Source organism: Pithys albifrons, chromosome 1 (assembly GCF_047495875.1).
Source record: "Pithys albifrons albifrons isolate INPA30051 chromosome 1, PitAlb_v1, whole genome shotgun sequence".
Taxonomy (NCBI): domain Eukaryota; kingdom Metazoa; phylum Chordata; class Aves; order Passeriformes; family Thamnophilidae; genus Pithys; species Pithys albifrons.
Window position 1 is genome coordinate 116,431,876 of NC_092458.1, and position 22,842 is coordinate 116,454,717.

A 22,842-nucleotide genomic window follows, 5' to 3' on the forward strand; every position below is an offset into this window, starting at 1 on the left:
GAATCACTTCTGCCTCCTCAAACTGATGTTTTCCCCCTGCCTTCTGTCACTTCATCCAACAAAAACCTGCAAACCAACCCTTGGCAATTACAGAACGTTAATGCCATGAAAAATTATCCTGGGTTGAATGTATCCATACTCCCTGTTATCAGAAAGATTTTCTCAGCCTCATGTTTCTATTTGGGATTAGGAAGGGAGCTGTGAAAGGCAAGTATTGTTCAGTCACAAATAGTTCCCTTCAGCCTCTACAAAAGTCAGGTAATGAATTACAGGAGGTTTTTTTCCCTTTGGAGAGGTCAGCAGATATATCAGCTCCTGGGAAAGCTGATCCTCGCTGTTACACTACAAGGGGAGTTGAAAAAGGTTTCTAATGAGCTCCAAGGAGTAGATGTTGGCAACGAGCCAACACCCTTGCCTATGAAACCAAGACAAATGACAAGAGGCAGGAACCACCTCTGGCCCAAGCACAAGTTGAAATTTAAAGTCTGTATTTTGTGGCACTGCTTGTGGCTGGAAGCTCTCACACCAACTTTGCAGCACAGATGTGGGCACTGTCCTTGCAGACACTCCCAGAACACCCTGAGCTGGAAGGGGCCCACAAAGATCACTGAGTCCAACTGCTGCCCCTGCACAGGACACCCCAAGAATCCCACGGTGTGCCCGAAAGCATTATCCAAATGCCCTGTGAGCTCTGGCAGGCTTGGGGCTTGTCTTGTCACTCAGTGGGCACACGCCACATGAAGGCAGGGCTGTTCTCTCTCCTGGGCCCATGCAGGTCAAACACACACCGTGTGTACAGGATCAGGGTCTGTAGAAGAGCCCTGTTTCTAGTCACTGAGCCTCCAAACCCACCTGCAGTGGTGAAGCTCTTCTGGACATGCACACAGGCACACACAGCCAGAGTCACCACGAGCTCCTGCACCTCCCCAGCTCCAGGGTGGCTTCAGAGGGTGCCCCACACCACGGTGGCTCCAGCCCAGTTCCCCCAGTCCAGGGATGTGGGTATGGCTGTGACACCCCACACTGCACAACCCCCAGGGCAGCACCCACAAGTCCACTCAGTCCTTGTGGCACAAGGATAAACCAGAGTTTAACAAAACATGGACTGTCTCCTTCTTTGATGAGGAGGCTCAAGGAGCAACATTTCAGTCAAGACCTCTAATGCAAACACCTCCTTTTGCTTCTCTGAAAGAACTTAGGCAGTAGCTGCTGTCATTTCACGCCGAGTTCTGACATACTTCCACTGTATTCCTGCCAATAGTTTTAATTTCATTGGAAAAATCAGCTCCAAGCGAGAGTGACAAGCTGTATGCTGGTGACAATGCTGTCAAAGGATGGATAACGTAGGTTTACTTTGGTTGTCAACATTTTTCAACACTAAAAATAGTTATCACAAGCTTTTGGACTCACTGCACTGAAGTATTAAACACACAGGATATTGACACTCTCAAAAGTGCCTGAAGCCACTCACAGCAGGGGAGTAAAAGCAGAAATGAGTGATGGACAACAGAGGTCTCTGAGCGTTACTTATTGTGAGAATTAAAAACAACACAGTGCAGTTTGAGATCTCAGAACCACACCGGCCAAAGCGAAGACAAGATGCTGCACACACCATGAAACAGAACTGCACAATATGGGATGCAAAGACAGAGAGAAAGGAAGAGAAGAGCTCAGAGAGAAGATCTTGTCTCCTGTTATCCCAGCTCTTGGTCCAGATCCCACAGAAAAGGAGGGCAGAGACCTTCCCACGGCAGCTCCTCCTTTCCCTCTTGTCATCCCTTCCCTGCTCCAGCCCAGCAAGAAAAGGCACAGAGCCACGAGGTTGGGAGGGATGGGAAAGCCCAGGAACAGCAAGGAGTTCTACTGGAGGGCTGAGTTTCCAGTCAAGGGATGTGCTGTCCCCACGAATGGACACCAGCCAGGCAGGTGCTCACCAAAGGAATGATGGTTTTATGGGTAAGGTGGCATAGGAGGAGGGGGGAAAAGAGGGACCATTTACAAACCAAATCCATCTTATTCGCTCTGAGGCGCTGGGATGATGAGCACAGGCAGGGTTGTCCCTACACTAGGCCATTATTTATAGCTGAAAGAAAATGAAGCATCATAAGGAATTATTAATTAGATGTTACCATAACCCTGTGTAGAACTGAAGCAGCACTCCCATGTGCTTTGCAAATAATTAGCAAATTAACTTTCACAATGCCCCTGCAAGGCAAGTATTATCCCCATCTCCTGCACAGCCCTGATGAAAAATAAAAAGGCAGAATTTGGGCAGATTGGTCCCCTAGCCCTGGGCAAGTGCACAGGGAAGGGACATCAAAGAGGCAGAGGGACCTGGGAGCCCCCTGGTTACATATCCCATGTCCTCAGACCACAGGTCACACTGCTCCTCTCTCTTAGAACCCTGCTCAGGCCACCAAGCAGGGGCTCCTCAGTTATCATCCCAACCCTGTACATCTCTGGGCCCTGGCCTGAGCTGCATTTCCCAAATCCTTGTCCCCAGGATGAAAAACCCTCACAGCCATGAACTCAGGGGCTGAATTCAGGGCTGACTGAGCAGCTGATCCCACATTATCTGGTACAGGCACAACCCCTTTCACTCCAGGGATAAGTTTCAGTTTACACCAACACAAGACCAAGTCTTGGTCTCTTCCCTCGCTCTCAGGAGGAGTGTGACAGTCAATGTGCAAAGCCCAAAGTTTGCTCAATGGCTCAGGCTCCCCCCAGCTCTTCCCAAAGGGAGGAGATATCTTCTCTGAGCTCAGAGAGAAACCTCTTCCCAGCTACAGAGCCTTGGGAGACCAGCGGGCAGAGACTGCACTGGCCACAGACAGACCCCCAGCATCACCATCCATCCCTCCCACCCTGCCTGTGGAGACCCCAGCCCACAGTCATCCCCTTGGAGGTCTTTTCCAACCTAAATGATCCTGTGATTCCTCATGTGTTGGCAGCAGGAACTGGGAGGGGAAATACTCTCCAGCCCCTGCAGACCCAAAGGAAACCACTCTGAGCAACTGCTCCTTTCCAGGCTGAGCAAGCCAAGCACTTGGCTGCAAACATGGACCATCAATGTCTGCTGATTCCAGGGACACTGCAGAAAGCACCCTGCCAGTCATTCCTCTGTCCAGGCAGTGCTCCCCTGTGCATCCAACCCTCACCCTTCCCCAGAGCAAGAGGCTGCACAAGTGCCCTTGCTCGCTCCCTCCCTCCCACCCTGAGCTCGTCACTGAAGGGGGACCAGAGCAGCACCAATGCCACCCACACCCCCCCTCCTGCTGTCAACTGCCACCTTCCCCCCCGTGGGGTGGGGGTGACTGGCACATCCAAACCAGAGTCACTTCCTCACAGCTCCCTGCCAAGCGGTGGGAGCAGCAAAGTCAGGGGAGGGAGCAGCGAGTGCTGCTGTGACTTTGTGCCGGATGCACGTTCCCAAAGAGGCAGACGGGCAGCTATTTTGGACGTGCTGCATAAAAATAAAGGATGCTGGTTGACTGCACATGTTCTCATTTTTAGAAAACAAGCTTCAATTTATTTCTTCTATTAAAACCATCTGGAGGAAAAAAAAAAACAACCTCCCCTCAATGTCACCTCAATGAAAAGAAGCTCTGACCTGGTTTCAACCTCCCCAGACCAGAGCAGGGCACAAGAATGACACTGTTCAGCCACCACCTCTCTGGGGGCTCTGACCCAAACCCCTCTGAGGTGAGCAGAGATCTGGACTTCAGGTTCTGCCCAGAGAGCCACCAGCACTGACTTTCACAGGGCAACTTCAAGGTTATAAATGCCACAGCTGGCAGACAGGGTGGCACAACTGGACTTAGCACACAACTCTCTGTTTTATGTCTTGGTGCCTTTCCTTTTTCAGCTTTTCTATTAACTTGTACCTTGGTTTATATCCATGAGGTTACACATTCACCTTTGAAAGACCTGCATGAAGATCTGACCTGGGCCTCCTGCTTCCAATGCCACTGACACATGACCTTGCTTTTATACTTGTACAAATGTGTCTCTGAAGGCTCAGAGATTCATAATTTCTCTGAGTGATCCCTAAGACTAAGAGTTCATATGCAGATTAACTGCTTAAGCAAGCTCAAGGGCAGGGACCTGGTCTCTTTTACTGGCAAAAGCCTCTCACATTCTGAAAACCATGATAGTTCCAGAACTGATTACTTTTCCTCATTTATACTTTTTTTTTTTAAGTCCTGCCTGTTCCTTCTTCTTATGAGGCTTTTCAGTATTTGTCTGTTACTTGAATGCTAAAGCCTGATTTGGGATTAAACACAACATTTGGGAGGTGGACTCCAGTGCTGCCTGCTGTCACTGCTCCAGCTCTAAGAAGCTCAGAGAGATATCAGTGTATCAGGGCAGATCCTGCCCTGCATAACTCTGTGTGACCAAAGTAATTTTTCCCTTCCTCTGTTCCACACACACACACAGTGGGACAGCTGCATGGGGTGAGCAGTGCTGGGTATGTATTAGAGTGGCCCAAACAGGGCAAGGGCACAAATAGGCCACTGAGCACCAGACCAGCTCAGTTCCATCAGCTGCATTAATTGCCCAAAAGCAGAAATGGGTGTGCTCAAGCAAGCCCAGAAAGCTGCACTCAGGCACTTGGAGAAATGACTTTTAGAACTTGGCCCACTTCCCCCACCACAAAAGGGAACTCCTCAAACTTAAAGAGCCACATTCTGTATTTTGGGGTCCTGCAGAACCTGCTGAGGTTGGGGCCAGCACAGAGGGTGTGAGCAGCAACCTCCTCTCCCACCCCAATAATGCACCAAGACCAGAGCCTGCTACATCAGCCATGGATGAAAGTCCTGGAGAAACCCCTGCAAAGGCACAGCAAGAAGCACAGAAAGCCTCAGGTCTCCTGCACTCTTCCCCATCAGGTGATCCTACATCACAACGCAGGGAGATGCCTCCTCTTCCTCACTCTCCACCCTGCTCTCAGCACAGATCTCTGGCTGGTCCCTAAAGCAGGTGTCTCCTGGGACATCATCTTGCAGGACACAAGAGAAGAAGCCCTAAAATCCCCAGCAAAGCTGCACAACCCCATAGCTGTGAATAAAGAGTTTACCACTGGGCTTTGTAGTGAGAGATCCCAATTCCATGGTTTACTGGGACCACCAGAGAGCTGAACAGGTTCTAAGACCCCTCCTTTCTCCTCAAACCTCCTCAAAAATGACCACATCAGGGCTGCCACATCCTGCCTATGTGTTCTCACCTCCAGCTTTCTTCTAGCAACCTGGCTCATGAAACACATCTGGCCAAAACACCACACTTCCTGAACATGCAAGGAGAAAAGTCCTGGTGCTGCTGCAAGGAGGGAGCAGGAACACAAGGCCCTGGTTAGAAGGACAGCTCAGGCTCAGAGCCATATCTCTACCACCAGGCAGGGAAGCACAGGAGGGAAACAGGGCCAGCTTAGGGCAAACCAGACGCACAACACACAGTTCAGACTCTGCGTCAGTCCCTTGGTGTGATCCACAAACACCTGCCCATGACAGGGCAGGATGCTCCAAGCTGGAAGTGCTCAAGGTTCACTCTTACAAAACCCAAGCCAGATACAAGCACAAAAACGTCACAGGTGATATTCCCCTTCCAAAAGAAAAAACCAGAAAATTAATATTTGCATTTGCTGTGGAAGGAGCAACAGGCTCCAAGCAGCAGCCCCTCTGGCATGAGCCAATATCTGATACAATAAAAAGTGGGAGAGAAGGGAGAGTGGAAAGGGAAGAGGGAAGGGAGAGGAGACCTTTCCCATTGTTCTGTTATTTTTTTTGTTAAATGCACTGTAGTCTGTGTCCTCAATAAATGTCTGTGCATCTCTTTCCAACAAATGTCAGCCTTGCAGTGGATTGGAACCTTGGGATTACTGCCCTGGCAGAATTAACGTATTAGACATAAAAACCATAACATTTCATTATCCATTGTAAATTGCACATGCTTTCACTTCAGGGAAACTGGAAATATCCCCCAATTTCACTACCATTTTCTGTTAACTGCCTGCTCTGCCACATATTTGCACACCAGCACATTCAGTTTCATGATGTATCAGTCTTCTTGTTTCATGCTCCTCTTCTAAAATCAATTTTTTGGTTCTGTTTTTGTCTCTACAAAACCACTCAGCTGAAAAAAAAAACAAAACTTACCCTGGAACAAACAAAACAGATCGTATTTGTCAAGCTGAAAACACACAAGAAGGAACCTAAACTGATGTCTGGAACAAGGGTAGAAGGGAACATGGGGGTAGGAAAACCTCAAACACAACAGGCAAGACGACTTAGACTCATTTATGGGCACAGTGGGGTCTGTGGTCAATAGTGAAGCACTAAAAGAACATAACAACTTCTCTCTGCAGTTTAAACTCTCTGTATTTCTCCTTCCCACTGGTGGACTGGCTGCAAATTCAAAGGTTTGCATAAGCCACAGACTTTTGTCTGTCTCTTTGGAAGGTCAAAAATGAGAAGCAGCACAACCACACACATGACAAAAGGGCCAGCTGGCAGCAATTTGGAGTGACCACACAGAGGAAGTGTGGGCAGGGACAAGGGCAGCAGAGCAGCCTTTGAAAGCCTGGGTCACACTTCTAGTGCAACTTACAGGAGAATCTTTTTATTTAAGCAGTTTTGTGTCTTTGCAAAGATAAGTGACCAGCTGTCCAGATTTAGTGCTGCCTTGTTTCTATAAACACATCTGAACATACTTGCCTGGATAAAACATGCAGCTGCTGACATGGATTTTCATATAAACACTTCACTGGGTATCTCATAGAAGCCTTAACATTTTTATTCCTAAAAGACCCCTCGTTCTGCCCTGCAGGCTGTGGAGCTCTGCCCCAGGACAGAGAGGGGAAAGGAGGGTGAGGAGGGTGGGCAGGAGCTGCAAACACAGCCCAGGGGGCACTACTCACATGGAGGGGTCACAGCAGAGAGTAGGACAGTAGGAAAACATTGGTTGTCCCATGTAGCTCCTGGAATGAGAAAGAAAAGATGGAACAGGTCAACTCCAAACCTCGATCCAGATGCACACAGCTGGTGTTCATCTGCCTGACCCTCTGCAACTCACCTCAGCCACACTTTTAGCACTAACACCACCTCGACCAACCAGTGCAGAGGGGGAAACCATTCAAATCCAAATTGCTTCTCACTATTTGTGGCTGTTCCTATCTTGCCAGAGCCACAAAGCCCTGTGGCTTAAATTAAGTCTGTTTTCCTTTGGTCTGTGGTCAGTCAGCTCCTGGCCCTGAGAGCTGCAGGCAACACTTTGGTTCCAAAGCAACTCTTTCCACTGGACTTGGGTTTGGCTGATTGATCTGGAGCTTTATAAAAAGCTTGGCTCCTCGGTGCACTCTCTCAGCAAAATAATGCTTGGGGGTTAGTCTGGATCTCACAGAACAATAACCTGGAAGCACTGACAGAGGTTTAAGGTAGCAAAACAGAATGTATTTTAAAAATAAATCCCTGGAACGCCTGCCCAACTCAGGTAGTGAAAGGTCACTTATTCCCAGCAAATTTCATCCCTGCACACTGCTCAGAGAGTGGAAACATGAGTGGACTGACAACTCCCTGAGCACCCTCCAGGAGACTGACTGTCAGTGGCCCTTCTCCCTGACCAGCACTTCCCATCACCCCAGGCCATGGGTTTGTGGGAGGCAGAGCTGGCTGGTGGCTCCTTACTGGAAATGGCTGTTTTCCCACACCAGGAAAGTGGGAAGAGCAGAGCTCCCCATGGCCAGCCAACCCACCACAACACACTGAGCCCTTCCTAAACCCTCTCAGCTCCGAGTGCTGGGGATGATGTAACATCAGCAGACATCTGCCAAGCAAATAAGCAAGCTCCAACGTGCCTCTCTCTCCAAACCTGCAAAGCAATTTCCATTCCAGGACAGGAACTTGTACTGGGCTTTAATACTCCCTCCAACAGATCCTCTTCCACAAAGAAAATCTGCCGCAGGAACACGAGTAATCCTTGTAAGCAGATGTCAGGCTCCAAAGCTGAGAAAATGACTTTGTTCTCCAGGATCAGGGAATTGAAAATGTGAGAAGTTGAAATGTCCTGATGAATCTGGTGACTTAAACCCCGAAGAGGAAACACCTGCTCTCTGCACAGCCACCCAGCTGAACAGCCTCCCCTGGTTTATGCATCCATAATTCAATGGGAATGGGCTTTTCCTGGTTGACAACACAGCAGCTACAGCCAAAGAGCTGGAAAAGAGAGCAGGGAGCTGCCAAGAGCAGTCCCACAGCACTGCCCCACACAGCAGCTCTCAGACAAAACCCTCTCAGCTGGGGTTGCTCCACAAGGACTCACCAAACTCAATGCAAGTTCCACAAACCAGCCTGGAGGGACACCAGTTCACCCCAGGAGTGGTTGTGGGATCTGGATTCACATCTTGAGTGCACAGCTACACCTTCTCTCTCCCAGCAAATCACTCAAGGAAATAACAGCATCTCCCTTCACGATGCAGCAGGTAAAGCACAGCTCCAGGATGCTGTGGGGAAGATGAGGCATCTGCCCATTTATTCATTCCAGCACTGGCAGAGAAGGGGAGTGGAAAATAAACAAACAAACCCCCAGAAAAATGTAAACAAAAACTGGATGTAATCATTTTCTCAGAGATGTGCTTGGAAGAGTCCCACAGGATAAAGCCCTGGAGGGAAGAGGGGCCCACAAAACCTGGTTCATATTCAAGGATCACCTCCTCCAAGTTCAGGAGCATCCTGACAGAAAGGAAGGCAGGTAAAAACTCCAGGAGGCCTGTGGGGATGAACATGGAGCTCCTGGAAAAACACAAAAAGGAAGCCTACTGAAGGTGGAAGCAGGGACAGGGAGGAATAGAGAGAGATTGTCAAAGCAGCCAGGTTGGACAGAACTTGGAGCAGCCTGGGATAGTGGAAGGTGTCCCTGCCCACAGCAAGGGGTTGGAACAAGATGGTCTTTAAGCTCCCTTCCAACCCAAACTGTTCTGTGGTTCTATGAAAAACAGAAGCCAGGAGCACATGGGCACAACCAGCTTCCTACAGGATTAGCAACTGCAACAACATAAAGCCAGAAATGGCAACAATCCTGTCAGATGATCCAGAAAGGAAGGGAGCTGGCAGCCTGCTGGGCACCACAGCACCCCAGGAGACAGGTGGTGAGGCTGGAGCAGAGGCTGGAGCAGGACCCTCAGCAGCTTCAAATATTCAACTCGGGTCCTGACCCACCTTCATGTCAGCAGGGAGAAGCTCCCACGAGTCACTGGGGTAGGACAAATTCATTTGGCCGTTTACCAAAAGGTCTGATTCACCTTGTGCTGGTTGTTGCTTCATCTCAGCACTGCCAGGTTTTCAGGAAGGAAATGCTCTCCCTGGAAACAGAGAGACACTCAGCTCAAAGCAGGGTGTCCCACACACCTCGTGCAGCAAGGAGGGCTTGGCAGGAGAGGGGCTGTGCCTGCAGGGAGCTCAGGCTTGACCAGCAGCACATCAGCAGCATTTCTGGGAAGTTTTATCTCCATGGGCATGAAGGGTATCAGCCTGGGAGTCTGAATTCCTGCTGGCTGAGTCCCAGTGATGGCAGAACTGTCACGGCACTGCAAAGCAATCTGTGCTGATCATGCTGATACCCACCCAGGGCTGGGCACTGCCCCCTCTGCCGACTGCCCTGGGGATGCCCCGGGGACAGGCTGTGCTGGCCCTGACCCAGCCCTGGGGATGCAGCAGAGGTTCAGTCCCCGTGTGCTCAGCACAGATGGGGCTCCGTGGGCACCCAAACACCGGCAGCGACGTGTGTCAAAATCCTGCCCATCACGGATGTCAAAGCGGCTCCCTTGGACATGGGGCTGAAAGGCACAAGTGATGGACACACAAACCATAAGCCAGACTTTTATCCATCCAGAGCAAGTCCTTAGGAGAAGCAGACCCCAGGTCTTCCAGACTAGAAAGTAACAGCAGCAAAAATTCCGCTCCTCTTTCCCATCCTCAAGTGCCTCTTGGAACAAAAGCAGGTCAGGGGCATCACCTCCAGCACTGCTGGGAAGCAAAGGTGCTGCAGGCAAGGCAGGAGATGTCCTGTAATTAAACACTGCAGGAGAACCCCCACGTGGAAAGAGGACAAGTCCAGATCAGGCAGACAACCTCAGCCCTGACATCTTCCAAGCTTAGATTGCTGAAAAGTGTAGCTTCAACACCATGTATTTAATGCACAGGTCAGGATGTGCAGAGTTTTTAATGTACCCCTTGAGAGGTGCAAAGGAAATCAGATGAAAATGTTGCTAAAAAAATAATTCAGTTTTCCCACATAAGTGAACAGAAGCTCAGCAAGAAGATCTACAAAGAGTTTCTATTTTGTGTGAGAAAAACCTGTGATACCTGATTACCCCGAGGTCAGAGTGCTGATGTTCTCTCCCCACAGGACTCTCCTCAGTCAGAGCTCCAGCCTTCTTAGGGATCTGTTTTGTCTTATCTGCAAAGGCCTTTTTCTTCCCTTTTGCTGCTCTCAAAGTTCACAGAGAAACCCCAACATCCCCAACAAGTGCTGTAAATCCCCATTCCTTTTTTCTGGTTTAAGAATGGCTGAAGCAGAATGGTATCATCAGACAGTACTTATCCTGGAAAACATGCAACTCCAATTCAACAATCCTATTACACATGCTCCCAGCATTTGTACAGGAGAGATTTAGCTCTCAGCTCTCCATTGCTTTATCTCTCTCTGTGTTTGCCAGGGCAGAAATTATCTCAGGCTATAAACAGGTCATATCTAAATGCTCCTCCAATCTTGCTGCAAATCTGGGAGGAAGAGCCCTGGCCACGTGGCTGGATGTGCTGTCCTGAGCCCACCTCAGCACTGGACAGGGACAGTCCCCTCTGCAGTGCAGTGGGCAGAGCCATCCCAATTCTCCAGCGTTCCATCTCTAAGCCACAATGCTAAAACACAACTTGAACCATCAAGGGGTCTTTTCTAAGGAGCACAGGGCAGAAGGATCCAGTGTCACACCTAAGGATCAGGGTCACTTCAGAACAAGCCAAAGGGCAAAGAGCCCACCTAGAGCAGAGCAGAGAAGCCAAAAGGACAAAGTGGGCAGAAAACAAGAAACATGATTCTATGGACACATTCCTGGATGGAAAATCCCACCCTTTACATTTCAGCCTGTGGCTGAGGTGGAAGGACAGACCCACCACAGCATACCTTGTTACTGGCAGAGGGAAATATCCCATCCTGCTCCCTTCTGCCCCTGATCCCCAAACTCCACACACATCCTTACCCAGGGACACTGCCAGCTGCCCACAGCCCTTCCTGTGCCCCACACTCTCCATGCCAACTCCCTGCTTTTGTCAGCAAACCGAGCCACCACCGAGCCATCTCCGTGTCTCAGCAACACACCCACCTACTGCATCAAAACAAAAAAAAAAATCAGAGCTAAACCACTTGTGTCTCATTTATTCCAAGCTCCCTGTTCCCACAGGCCTATCCCCCAGGAGATGTGTGAGCGTCTCCTGAATCACCATCTCCTCCATCTCACACTGACACCCAGTTCCAAGGCTGCTTTGCCATCCACCTGCCAGGCACCTCTTTCCCTGTGGTACCTCTGCTGTGCTCTTGCCCAACACCTGTCTCTTACCTCATCCCCTTTTCCCTCACATCACACCTCCAACAAATTCCTGACAGCTCATGGTTTAGTCACTATTAGCAGCACCTGCCAGCAAGACAGTTCCATCTCCATGAGAATATCAGCCTGGCTTTCCAGACACCCTTCCCAGATTCGCAGCAAGATAGCCCTTCCCAGCCCTGGGAAGTCTGGGGCTGGGACAGTGGTCTAGAAACAACTATCAGTGCAACAGTGGCACTTAGAGAGGATTTTGGACTCATCCTGCAGCAGCTCCACTCACAGAGCACCAGCTGGGATTTACTTGGAGAGGAAAGGGAGGGTTCAGACCAATGGCTGTACCCACATGTCAGTCAAACCAAGCTGCCCAAACCCACAGCTGATGGAACAGGTCATTAAGTTTCACCCACCAGGCCTGGGAAGGTTGTATGGACACAAGCACAGCAGTAAGAACATGGGGCCCTGCAAAGACAGAGGTGGGACAATCCTTTCCACAGCACTTGAACCCTGGGACATCAAAAAATAAATTAAAAAAATATCCTGATGCTTAAGAAAATTATTTTTTCCTTTCTTTTTTGGAAAGTATGTCAAGAGAAACAGCAAGCAGGTTGCAGTGAGCCCTAGCCATGCTCCCCCAACACCACTAACACTGCTCACAAGAATTCCTTCTGTTTTCCCAAACAGCCTGAAAGGAAAACTGCTTCTTTAGCTTCAAGCAACTGTGGGAAACACCTGATCTTGGCAGCAGAGCATTCAACCCCACCAGGAGCCATCCCCATAACAAAACCAGAGTTTCACTGACCACACTGCCCTACCAAAAAAAAAAAAGGTGCTACAAGGTGCCTAGGAATGATCCCAGCTGGTTCTTCTGGGATGCCTCTTCTGCCCAGCCCTGCAGCAGCACAAACTCCTTCAGCTGTGCTGTTTCGCTCTGCCCCCGTGGTCAGATCCCCAGGCATGGCCTTTGCAGCCCCTCACCCCTGACCCACCACTTCCAACATCCGTGTCCCACCCTCCTCCCTCTCTCCCATCTGGCACGTTCCCACCAACCCACAAGCCCAGCCTTTGTCTTCCCCCCAAGCAGCTCTGATCCCCATGCCCCTCCTCACCCCTGCTCACTGTGGCCTTCAAATACTGCCAAGTTTAGGAACATGTAAGAGTTCCAGGGGAGAAAAACTAAAATTACAGTCACTGAGTGTGTGCTGAGTGTTTTCATTTAAAACAGCTTGTACTGAACCCACACAGCAGTGAGTGCACACACACTGCAAGTCCAGGCTGCACTGGGGTCCTCACCTTTGCTTTCTGTCCTGCAAGCAGCTCTGCAGAGCAAGAAACCCTTGCAGGAACATCTCCTGACTGAACAGGCTCTTCTACACCCACAGCAACAGCACCTGCTTTCACAGGTACCTGGGGAAGATCCCCCCTCCAAGGAGATTCCCGGACAAAGAGCTGCAGGTGCAGATCAAACAGATCAAAGAGGGAAACCTCCCCTCTGCTTTCGCTGCCAGCTTTGCCTCTCTGATGTGCTGCTCCTCTTTCATCACAGCCGCTTTTGTCTCCTGTCCAGGGCTCTCGCCTTCCACTGCACTGTTGGCTCCACTGCCAGGATTGTTTTATCTGTGCCTGCCCCCCCTTTCTCTTCCTTCAAACTCACTCTTTGCACCTGTTTCTCTAAAGACATTTTCCTCCACTTCAGGCTGTTGCTTTCTCTGTGGTGGGGCTGTGACACCTGAGTTGGTACAACACTGAGCACGTTGTTTCTGGTCCAACATAGCACATAAATCCTCTCAGGACATGTGCAACAGCACCCAATGTGGCAAAATGCACAGTATTCCTGCACCAGATCCCTGTTTATACACAGCCACACACATAGAAATGCCTGTTAGTGCTTTTTGAGAGGGAGGTGGGACCAGAGAGCTCTTCTAACCTACACAAATCTACCATTCTGTCATCTCCTTGCAAACAAACCAGTACAGAGTGGAGCTGCTCACTTGGCAGCACAGCAGAGAGGTCTCACAGCTCTGCTGGAGCTCCACAGCGTCCCCTCTCTGTGACACTTGACTTCCCAAATCACTCACAATTCAGACGCAGCATCAAAGGTCTTCTCCTGTAACTCACCTCGTGATCTGCCACTGGCAGCTCTCATGGAAGGAAGAAGAAAATTACACCTGCTTGAGGCTGAGGAACATCACCACAGGATAACATCCTGTTGTTGTACCACCTGGAATAACTGCAGATGTAAAGCACCAGGGACAGTCCCCACTGCTCACAAAACACATCATGTTTTCCCTTTCTCCAGTGCCCTCTAAGGGGAAGGAGGGCTGACTGATGGGAGATATTTAAGAGGGGTAGGCTTGGCAGCCTGGTCCAGGCTCCAAAGTGTCCAGGCCTTCCCCTGGCACTTCCCAAAGGAGCAGTTTTGCTCCTAGAAAGCAAACTGGAGTTCTCAGTCAGCACCAGCAAGAGGGAGATGATGTTCAGTTTGACAATGTGGCTGTCAGTGGGATCTGAAATGTCACTCCCACATCCAGCAGATGCACTTGGCTCATCCCTTGTTTTACAGGAATGTACTGAAATTCCTTTTGTAACTGATACAAAATGTTTCACCAGGCTGGAGCTTTATTTTGGAAAAAAAACAACAACCCTCTCATTCCCTGTCAGTTGAAAGGCATTTTAATTAATTATCTTGAACATATTTAAACTGTTCTGTCGCCTTAAAGATGCTTTTGCAGGGACAAACCATGTCCTTAAGTCAAACCCATATGGCACCAAGCTGAACTAAAACAGCCCCAAAACGACACAAAAACCAGGAGCTGGTATTTCAAGAAGGTGGATTCTCCACCTGTCATGGTCCTTGGCCCTGAGTCTGCCAGAACTTACATGTGTGAACAGCTCTGGAAGGATAACCAGGACAAATGTTTGTGTAGTGGCAGCTTGACAGTGTAGCTTGTTTTTAAACAAGCACGTAAGATAAATCACAACTGGAATGACAGGATAAAAACCAAGCGAGAGGAGACACCAAAAATCTGTGGGAGAAAGATGACAAGAGTTCCAACGAGTCCTGGTACCTTTTCTTACAAGTGAGCTCATAATTCCAGCACCAAAAGTCATCTATCAAATGAGCTTTTCTTTTCAGTATTAACTTTCAATCCACATAAAAACTGTCCCAAATAGCTTTAAACACCACAAACCCACCTGCGTCCTTCACACCCTCTTTATCTCTTCTAATTTCTTGCTCCAAACACCACAAACCCACCTGCATCCTTCACACCTTCTTTACCCCTTCAAATTCCTTGCTTCTCTTTGGCCAAATGCAGGTGGGAAAAGAGAAAAGCTCTGCAAACCAGCACAGCTTCACTGTATCTTGAGCCCTGGATATATGAAAATGTGGATGTGGAAAGAAATTTATTCCTGAGTTAATCTTCCACTCAGAAATAAATCTGGGATTTTTACCCTGTGGCAACTAAATCCCTCCTTCCCCGATAGTGAACTTCATGGAAATTAGACTGGGCTGCAAGGAAAACTGCCATGACATTTTCCAAGGGCCCAGATCTACATACCCATGTACTGATCTTTAACTCCATCAGCCAAACATAATGGATTTGTCCCTTAAGGTTGGGAAAACACTATTTACTCTCCATTCCATCATGCAAAGTTTAAAGTGAACTCAGTTGACTTTGGTATTTGTCTTAGAAACCAAGGCAATGACCACTTTATCATGGGCATTAAATTCAGTTTGTTTTTAGAACTCATCACAGGTCTGTAAATTGCTCTTCTTTTTTTCACAGGAGGATGAGTTTTCTTTGAGGAAATTCAGTGTACAGAAATACTGCCTATTAATATATATACATACATATATATGTGTGCATATAAATATGTATATATCCTGTGGAAGGGTTGCTGATGTCTGGCTGGAGAAAGGAAGACAAGCACAGCCTGTACCAAATCCTGTGCAGTTGTTTCCCTCCATTACACAAACACTTGGCAGGCTTCCAGTGTAAAATTTATGCACCAAAATTAGCTCTTACAATTGCAATCAATTGCAACAATCAAGTGTAAGTAATTCCAGAGTTAAAAAAAAAAAAAGAGGTGAGCATGGCAAACAGTGTGAGAGCGCTGCAGTGGTACATCCATTTATCCAGCATCATGTCCAGCAGCTTTCCTGCCTGTCATTAGAGCACACAGCCCATAACCAGAGTGATTCCTCACCAAGAAACTTCATCCTGCCATGCTCCAGAATGTTTCCTTGTTGTTGTCCTTCTGGGACACTCTGCCCATCCCGGAGAAGGAGGCTGGGAAGGGTCCCTGGAAACTCTGCAGTGGAGAAGTGCCCAGAGAGGTAATGCCAAGGCAGGGGACAGTGCAGTGTCCCACAGAGCTTGGGGACAACCCAACCCTGGCTCCACAGGTCCTTCCCAGGCTGAATCCCACCTCCAGCTTTGCCTGTGGAGCAGCAGAGCATCTTTCCTAGGAGGACAGGTCCCCAGTCACCACCATGCCATGCACATCTTCACAAAGAGGAGCCTGATTGTCTCCCTGCAGTGTGGGGAGGGCTTAAGGGGCTAAAAGCCACCTCAGCAACCATCAGGCAGGAACCAGGAACTCTCCTCAAAGAGCTTTTCCTGCCTTTAGGACAACAAGGCAGTGCCTTGGTTCCCACTGCAGTTCTTTACCCTCCCTGTGACGCAGACTGAGCGTGGTTCTGGTGCCAGAGCACAGCTCGGTGCAGATCCTTCCCCCTTGAAACAACAACTCATGAAACTCGTAATAAATGTTATATTGTTTGGAACAAAAAGCAGAAAATGTATATAAACTTCTGGCAACTAAACACATATGGCAAGAGCATGCTTGAGAATACAAAATGCTCCAGAGAATGCAAATAATGACAAAACCTCCCTGGGTAATTGAGTGTAAATATTGCAGCTGATGGGCTCTTCTCTCCCACACACAAGCAAAGCAATACCTGTCCCCCCACTTTAACCTGAGCTGTCCTCTGGCTTCTTACACCAACAATCTACATAACTTGTAGCCCTCAAAAATCTCCATCTTGCATGTCATCAAAACTGAATTACCTGCCACTGTTTTAATTCCCTTCTGGGGTTTGGGTAGGGTTTTTTTAAAAAACATATCACAGAATTACAGAATCAGTCGGGTTGGAAGAGACCTCCAAGATCATCAAGTCCAACCCTTAATCCAGCCCCACTTTGATTACCAGACCATGAGTGATAAGAAATAGTTTTAAACACAGAAAAAAAAGAGATGGCTGAAGGAAAGGATGTGGAAAACTGAAGCTGATGAGCAAGAAAGGTGACTGTAAGAACACATCAGACTTTAGAACATTCTCCAAAAGCAATGAAAAGATAATCATTGCAAAACCATTGCCACAGCAGGAGATGACCAGCAACTCAACACACCTCCATAAATCATAGAATGGATTGGGTTGGAAAAGACCTCTGAGATCATCCAGTCCAACCCTTTACCAGATCATGGCACTCAGTGCCATGGCCAAGCTCACTTTAAAAACCTCCAGGGATGGGGAATCCACCCCCTCTCTGGGCAGCCCATTCCAATGCCTGAGCACTCTCTCTGCAAAGAATTGCCTTCTGCTCTCCACCTTCAATTTCCCCTGGCAGAGTTTGAGCCCATCGTGCCCCCTTGTCCTATTGCTGAGTGCCTGGGAGAAGAGACCAACCCCCACCTGGCCAGAACTTCCCTTCAGGGAGTTCCAGACAGTGCTGAGGTCACCTCTGAGCCTCCTCTTCTCATGCTCCTCCAGTGCTATGGAAATGCAACAACATCCCAAACATGGGAATTTCCTCAGGCTGAAGAGACAGGGAAAAGAAAATGCCCACACTCCAGAATATTCTTAAAATACCTCCTGCTCTGACTATCACAGAAAACAAACAGCAGCAGGGACTTGTACACCCCTGTTCCCAGAAATGAGAGACCTCACGGAAGCACGTGTGGTGCCAGGGGCAAAGGGGCCAAGAGCAGCCACTCCAGCAGGGAATTTCAACCCTGGCATGGCCCAGGCTGGCACCAGGAGCCTTCCCAGCTCAGGTGCTCCCTGAGCAGGTAACAGGCTGTAAACAACCTGTGGGCACACAGAAGGAACAGTTTGACTCCAAAGGCATTTTCCTTCGGCACGTGAACACTGCAGGAATTTCTCTCATGTCCCAAATGGCCTCACTCTGCACCAGGTCAAGCCCACTCACAGCACTGGTTATTTCTGTCAGACCATTAGAGGTAGAACAACAGTCCAGAGAGACTGCAGAGCCACGTCCTGAGGTTCAGGGAGGCTCTGCAGCCATGGAAGAAGCTATTTTGGGAGAGCTCCCCTGTTGCTAGGGCAGACTCTGCAACACCATCCACCCAGCAGGGTCTGGTTTGTGTGTTGGGAGAGGAGGAAGGAGCTGAGCTGAGAGATGACTAAGCTGGGGAACGTGAGGAACCAAAGGAAATGCCAGGCTGAGGAGAGAAACACGGCTACAGCTTCTACCAGGACTCACTGAACAGGACACCAACCCAGTTGGGCTGAGCCAACACAGCGCAGACCAGCTTGGAAGAGGTTTCCAAAGGTTGTACAAGGCATCCTGCTGCCCCCCAAGCAGGATTAACTCCATCCAAACAGCACCTCACGCAGGGCACGTCACTTCTGAACCAGAGCATTTGTTCAAAGCGCTCCCTTGGATCAGAGTTCCTCATCCTTTGCACCAGGGAGTCAGTGAGGCAGACAGATAGGAGGCAGTCAGCCCTCAGCTGCACACTAAGTCTCCTGAAAAATTAGGGAATCATTCCAGATGCTCAAAAACCCACAAATAACCAATGGATCAGTTTTCTAGGAGCTGTGTGCATGGAGAGCGTCTCATTTTCAAAATTACCAGAGCCTTGGTTTACATCAACACATCTGGATAGTCTTATGTAGTTTATGAGACCATGACATTTTTTCTATCCATTTCTATCTCTTTTTTGAGCTTTCAGCTCAAAAAATGTCCTTACAAAGTTAACTGCAAAGAGAGGACCAAGTTGTGTGGGGTTAAACCATTCCCTCTTCTGCACAGACAGCGAGGGATGGGAAGTGGAATGCCTGAGAACAGGGAATATTTGATCAGGCTTTAAACTGCAGAGGGGAGACTCAGACAATAATCTCACTTAGGCCTAAGCAGTGTCTGCTAAGGCTCAGTCAAACCCCAGCCCACTCAGCATTGCAGGTCCACTGGGGTTCTTCCCTCCCTTCTGACTGCTGAAATAAAAAGGTTCAAGAGGATGAAGAGATTTAGACACTGCAGAGATGCCAAACTCAGCGAAATTCAGAGCCACCAGACCTGGAGGTTACTGCTGCAACCCTGGGGAGCAATGCTAAGGGCAGAGCCACCACCAAGACCGAAGCACAAACCTCTGCTACAGGTGACGGATGGACAGCCAGTGTGGTCCACACCCCTGGGCACGTTGCACAAGCCTTGGTGGGCAGGGGCTGCACCTCTTTGCTGGAATAACCACAAACCAGGCACTGTTGGAGGCACCAATTCATTCTTTGGGGCAGGCACAGCACAGCCCTGAGCCTGCCTGTACCAAAGAGTGAGCAGCTCCCAAGCTCCTGCAGTGATCCAAGAATCCAAGTGCAGCCCTGTAATGACCAATGCACATGGGAACACACGTGTCAGCAGTTTGAGGACCAGCCTTGCTCACTTTAAGCCCCCTTAAAGAGTCTAATGCTTCTAAATAACTCAGTTTTGAAAAAAGGGGCTTAAGCACCACTGAAACCTAAGATCATAAAGAGAAAAACATATGTGCACATGCTCCTAAGAAACCAAACAGCTTTTCAAAACAGAATTTCTCTGACATGCTCCTAAAGAAAGTGGTTTTTATTTAAACCCTGAAGGGCAGCTTGAGAAAGACTTCAGCACATGTCAGTAAGAACTCCCACTCCACACAGGCAAAAACATTGGGCACAAACGTGAATTAATCACTTCCTAAGCTGCTAAAATGCCATTATAAACTACAATATATATGCCCATGTGACATTTGCACATGAACATCAACATGTATCACAATGTCAGGGTTTTTTAAACAAGTTCAGGATAGAGCTTGGTCCTGTGATAACACCCCTCTACAGAAAAGTCTAAGGGGAACACAGTCTCTAATCTCCTGGTGAGTCCTCTGTGTTTAAAAGGCACTTTAATCTACCTTGGATCTATATAAACAAAGATCACAGAAACAATTGCCTACAGCAGCCTGAGAAAGGAATTCTGGTATCACCTTTCACTGTGTGGCTTCAGGTTGGAAAGGAGGGAGGAGATGGAGAGAGGGAAGCAAAGCAACCACAGTCAGCAACATGGATTGGGGTGAACAGGCCTGTTTCCTCTGGACTTTGGGTCATCAGGATCATTCAATCCTGTACAATACCCACTGACCCATGTCAGGCAGCACATGGAACCAGGATCCAACTCCTCCTAACTGGGATCCAACTCCTCCAAGCTGCACAGAGCAGCTGCTCCATGTTGCAAACTGTGCCCTGCTCAGCACTCTGGGGACAGATTCTGGCACTGACACTTCAGCAGCACCATCCTGAGGCCACTGGACAGACTGATGGACAGTGCCAGCCCAAGCTGACCACACAGCCCACACTCCTGGAGGTCCAGGGCCATCTGGGGAGCAAAGAGGAGCCCCAGAGCCTGAGGTCCAGCTGCCCCATGTCACCCAAGGGACCCCATGAGTCAACCACATCTCAGACACCACAAAATCTTTGGAAGAGCCGAAGAGTTGATGGAAAGGTCAGTCTGAGCTGCTGTACTTCTGCTTCTACCCCTCCTCCTCGGAGCTGCAGAGTTTCTAAATTAATCTGGGTCTTTAGGCTTGTGGGCTTTTATTGCTGTTTCCTGCAGCAAAGCTCAGCTTTGGCCCCGCAAACCACGCACTGAAATCCCCAGGCAGGCTCAGAAGTGCTTCCTGCAGCTCCCTCTGCCCTCAGCCAGCCAAGGGGGCTCCCTGAAGTGTCCCCTAAAAACCTAGGATAGGAAATGGGCTTAGTTTCCTCCTTATCCCCCTCCCTGGAACATTTTAATCAGAACACAGCAGCAGATCCCACTGGGAACAGCCCAGCTTTGTAGGGATTGCCCTCCACAGGTCACAGCAGTGGGGTCAGCCTGGACCAACACCCCCTCCCCAAACCCTGACCCCAGAGGCCTCCTGCCACCAGGATGCCAGAGGGCAAGAAATCCTGCCCCTGTGCAACAAGGCATTGGTAAAGGGGAAATTCCTCAGGTTTGGGGATTTTTTTCCTAAATCCTTCACAAGGCTGAGAGAATTAGGATTGTTCAGCTTGGAGAAGAGAAAGCTTTCGGGTGACAGAATTGCAGCCTCCAGTACCTGAGGGTACCTGGAGAGAGACTGTTTACAAGGGCCTGGAGGGACAGGACAAGGGAGAGTTGCTTCCCACTGCCAGAGTAGGTTTAGATTGGAAATTGGGAAGAAACTTTTCCTTGTGAGGGTGGGGAGACCCTGGCACAGGTTGGACAGCAGGAGGAATTCCTTGTTGGAAAGGGTGGTCAGGCACTGGAAGGGGCTGCCCAGGGAAGTGGTAATCCCCATCCCTGGAGGCGTCCAAGGAAGGACTGGACGTGGCACTCAGTGCTCTGGGCTGGGGGACAAGGTGGAGATCAGTCAAAGGTTGGATTCAGTGATCTCAGAAGTCTTTTCCAACTTCAATGCTCCTGGGATTCTGCTGTCCCCTCCCCACGCAGGCAGTGGGTGAGTTGCCAACGCGCTGCACGACACAAACTCAGACAAACAAAAGAACAAAACCTTCCTCCTGCTTGCTCTGGAGGAGGGAAAGGAGGGAATTCCAGGGCTCAGTCTGTCACCCTGTGCTTGCTGCTGAGAACCAGGAAACTTCACACTCCATGTGTGTGGTGAGTGGGAAGTGCCAGAGCACAGGGCAGGAGGAGCAGCCCCTGCCTGCAAATCCACAGGGCCACGAGCAAGGAGAGGCAGCAAAACAGCACCCACGGGTCATCTCCCACATGGAGGCTTCCCAGGATAACACAACACCCCTGGACAAGCTCCCAGACCAAGGGGAAAGGCAAGTGGACACAGGGCACACCTTGGCATCACCTGCCTAGATGGGCTGTGCTCCTGGCAGGGACAAACTGGGAATGCAGCACCCCCACCATCCTGCCCAAGGCAGGGTCTGAGGGCCACCATCCCAACAGCCAAGGTCACCCTCTTCCCTGGGAGGAGAAACCCCCTCCCTCCAAGGAGCTCCACTGCTGGAAATACGGTGTTGCCAACTTCAGGCATCAAAACCTTGAGTTCTGCTTTACACTTGGGGGTTTCTGAGGGGCTTTATCACTGGGCTGGAGTTTTTTAAGTGCTGTTGGGTCCCCATGACAAGTTTTAAGCAAATCCTCATAATTAAAGAGGCAGGGAAAAGGAAGGGAATGTGTGGTGGGACACACACAGCACCATGACAGACACCCACATGTTTAAACTATAAAACCCTAAGAGGTGGGACAGTACAGAAGTTCTTGTCCCAGAAACAGCAAAGCTGTTTTTCTTTCTTTACTGAAAACACCTGTCACTAAAGAAATAAAATATTAAAAAATTGGAGTTTGAAAAGCATGGTCTGATAGGTGATTTATACTTACCTTGGCAAGATCTCCTGTTTTCCAAAGGTCTAACAGCTTCTAAGTGAAGGCAGCAGCTCTGGAAGGAGAGTGTGACAGCACAGCCTGCAGAGGGATCCCTGGAATGCAGAGGTGCTCAGTCTTCCCTCTGTGCAGTCCCATTGACACCAGATTTCAGCCTTCACAGTTGCTCCAGGTGGCTTCTCCTTAGCAGAAGGGTGTGGAGAGGAGTCCTGGGGTGGCTGTGGGACACACGAGGAGCCTCCTGCATGGAGAGCAAACACAGGGCTGGCACCTTCCCGGGTTTGTGCAACACTCAGGACTCCTGCTCAGCTCTGAAGGAGAGCTTGCCATGGAATGAGAGCTTACCATGGAAACTGCAAGGAGCTGGTTTGTTTAAGACACAGAGCCCTCAGTAAGTGAGGGCTGCTCACAGGCAAACACCTGAACTGCTCTCCAGGCTTTGCATTTCCACGCGTTGCCCCCAGAAGACTCGGAGGCTCCAAAACAAAGGCATTTGGAATTGTTCCTCCCTAAAGCTAAGGAGCCAGGAGAGAGGAAGGAATGCACCCACTCCTCCATGCAGTCACTGCAGGGCTGGGGGCAATGCCATGTTCCACGAGCCCC

The 22,842-nt window shown here is 49.4% G+C and overlaps 1 protein-coding gene across 2 annotated transcripts in view; it reads right to left on the reverse strand.

Annotated features, from left to right (window-relative positions):
* TIAM1 (TIAM Rac1 associated GEF 1) overlaps positions 1 to 22,339 on the reverse strand; it is a 131,866-nt gene extending 109,527 nt beyond the window's left edge. Inside the window, exons 1-2 of one of the 2 annotated variants that reach the window (XM_071564554.1) lie at positions 22,237 to 22,339; positions 6,914 to 6,973 (exon numbers count right to left, since the gene is read on the reverse strand). The gene's annotated coding sequence lies outside the window, so the exon portion shown is untranslated. Of the gene's footprint in view, positions 1 to 6,913; positions 6,974 to 22,236 lie in introns of those variants that run through there. The other variant, XM_071564534.1, reaches the window with a different exon arrangement.
* Between the last annotated feature and the right edge of the window lie 503 nt (positions 22,340 to 22,842).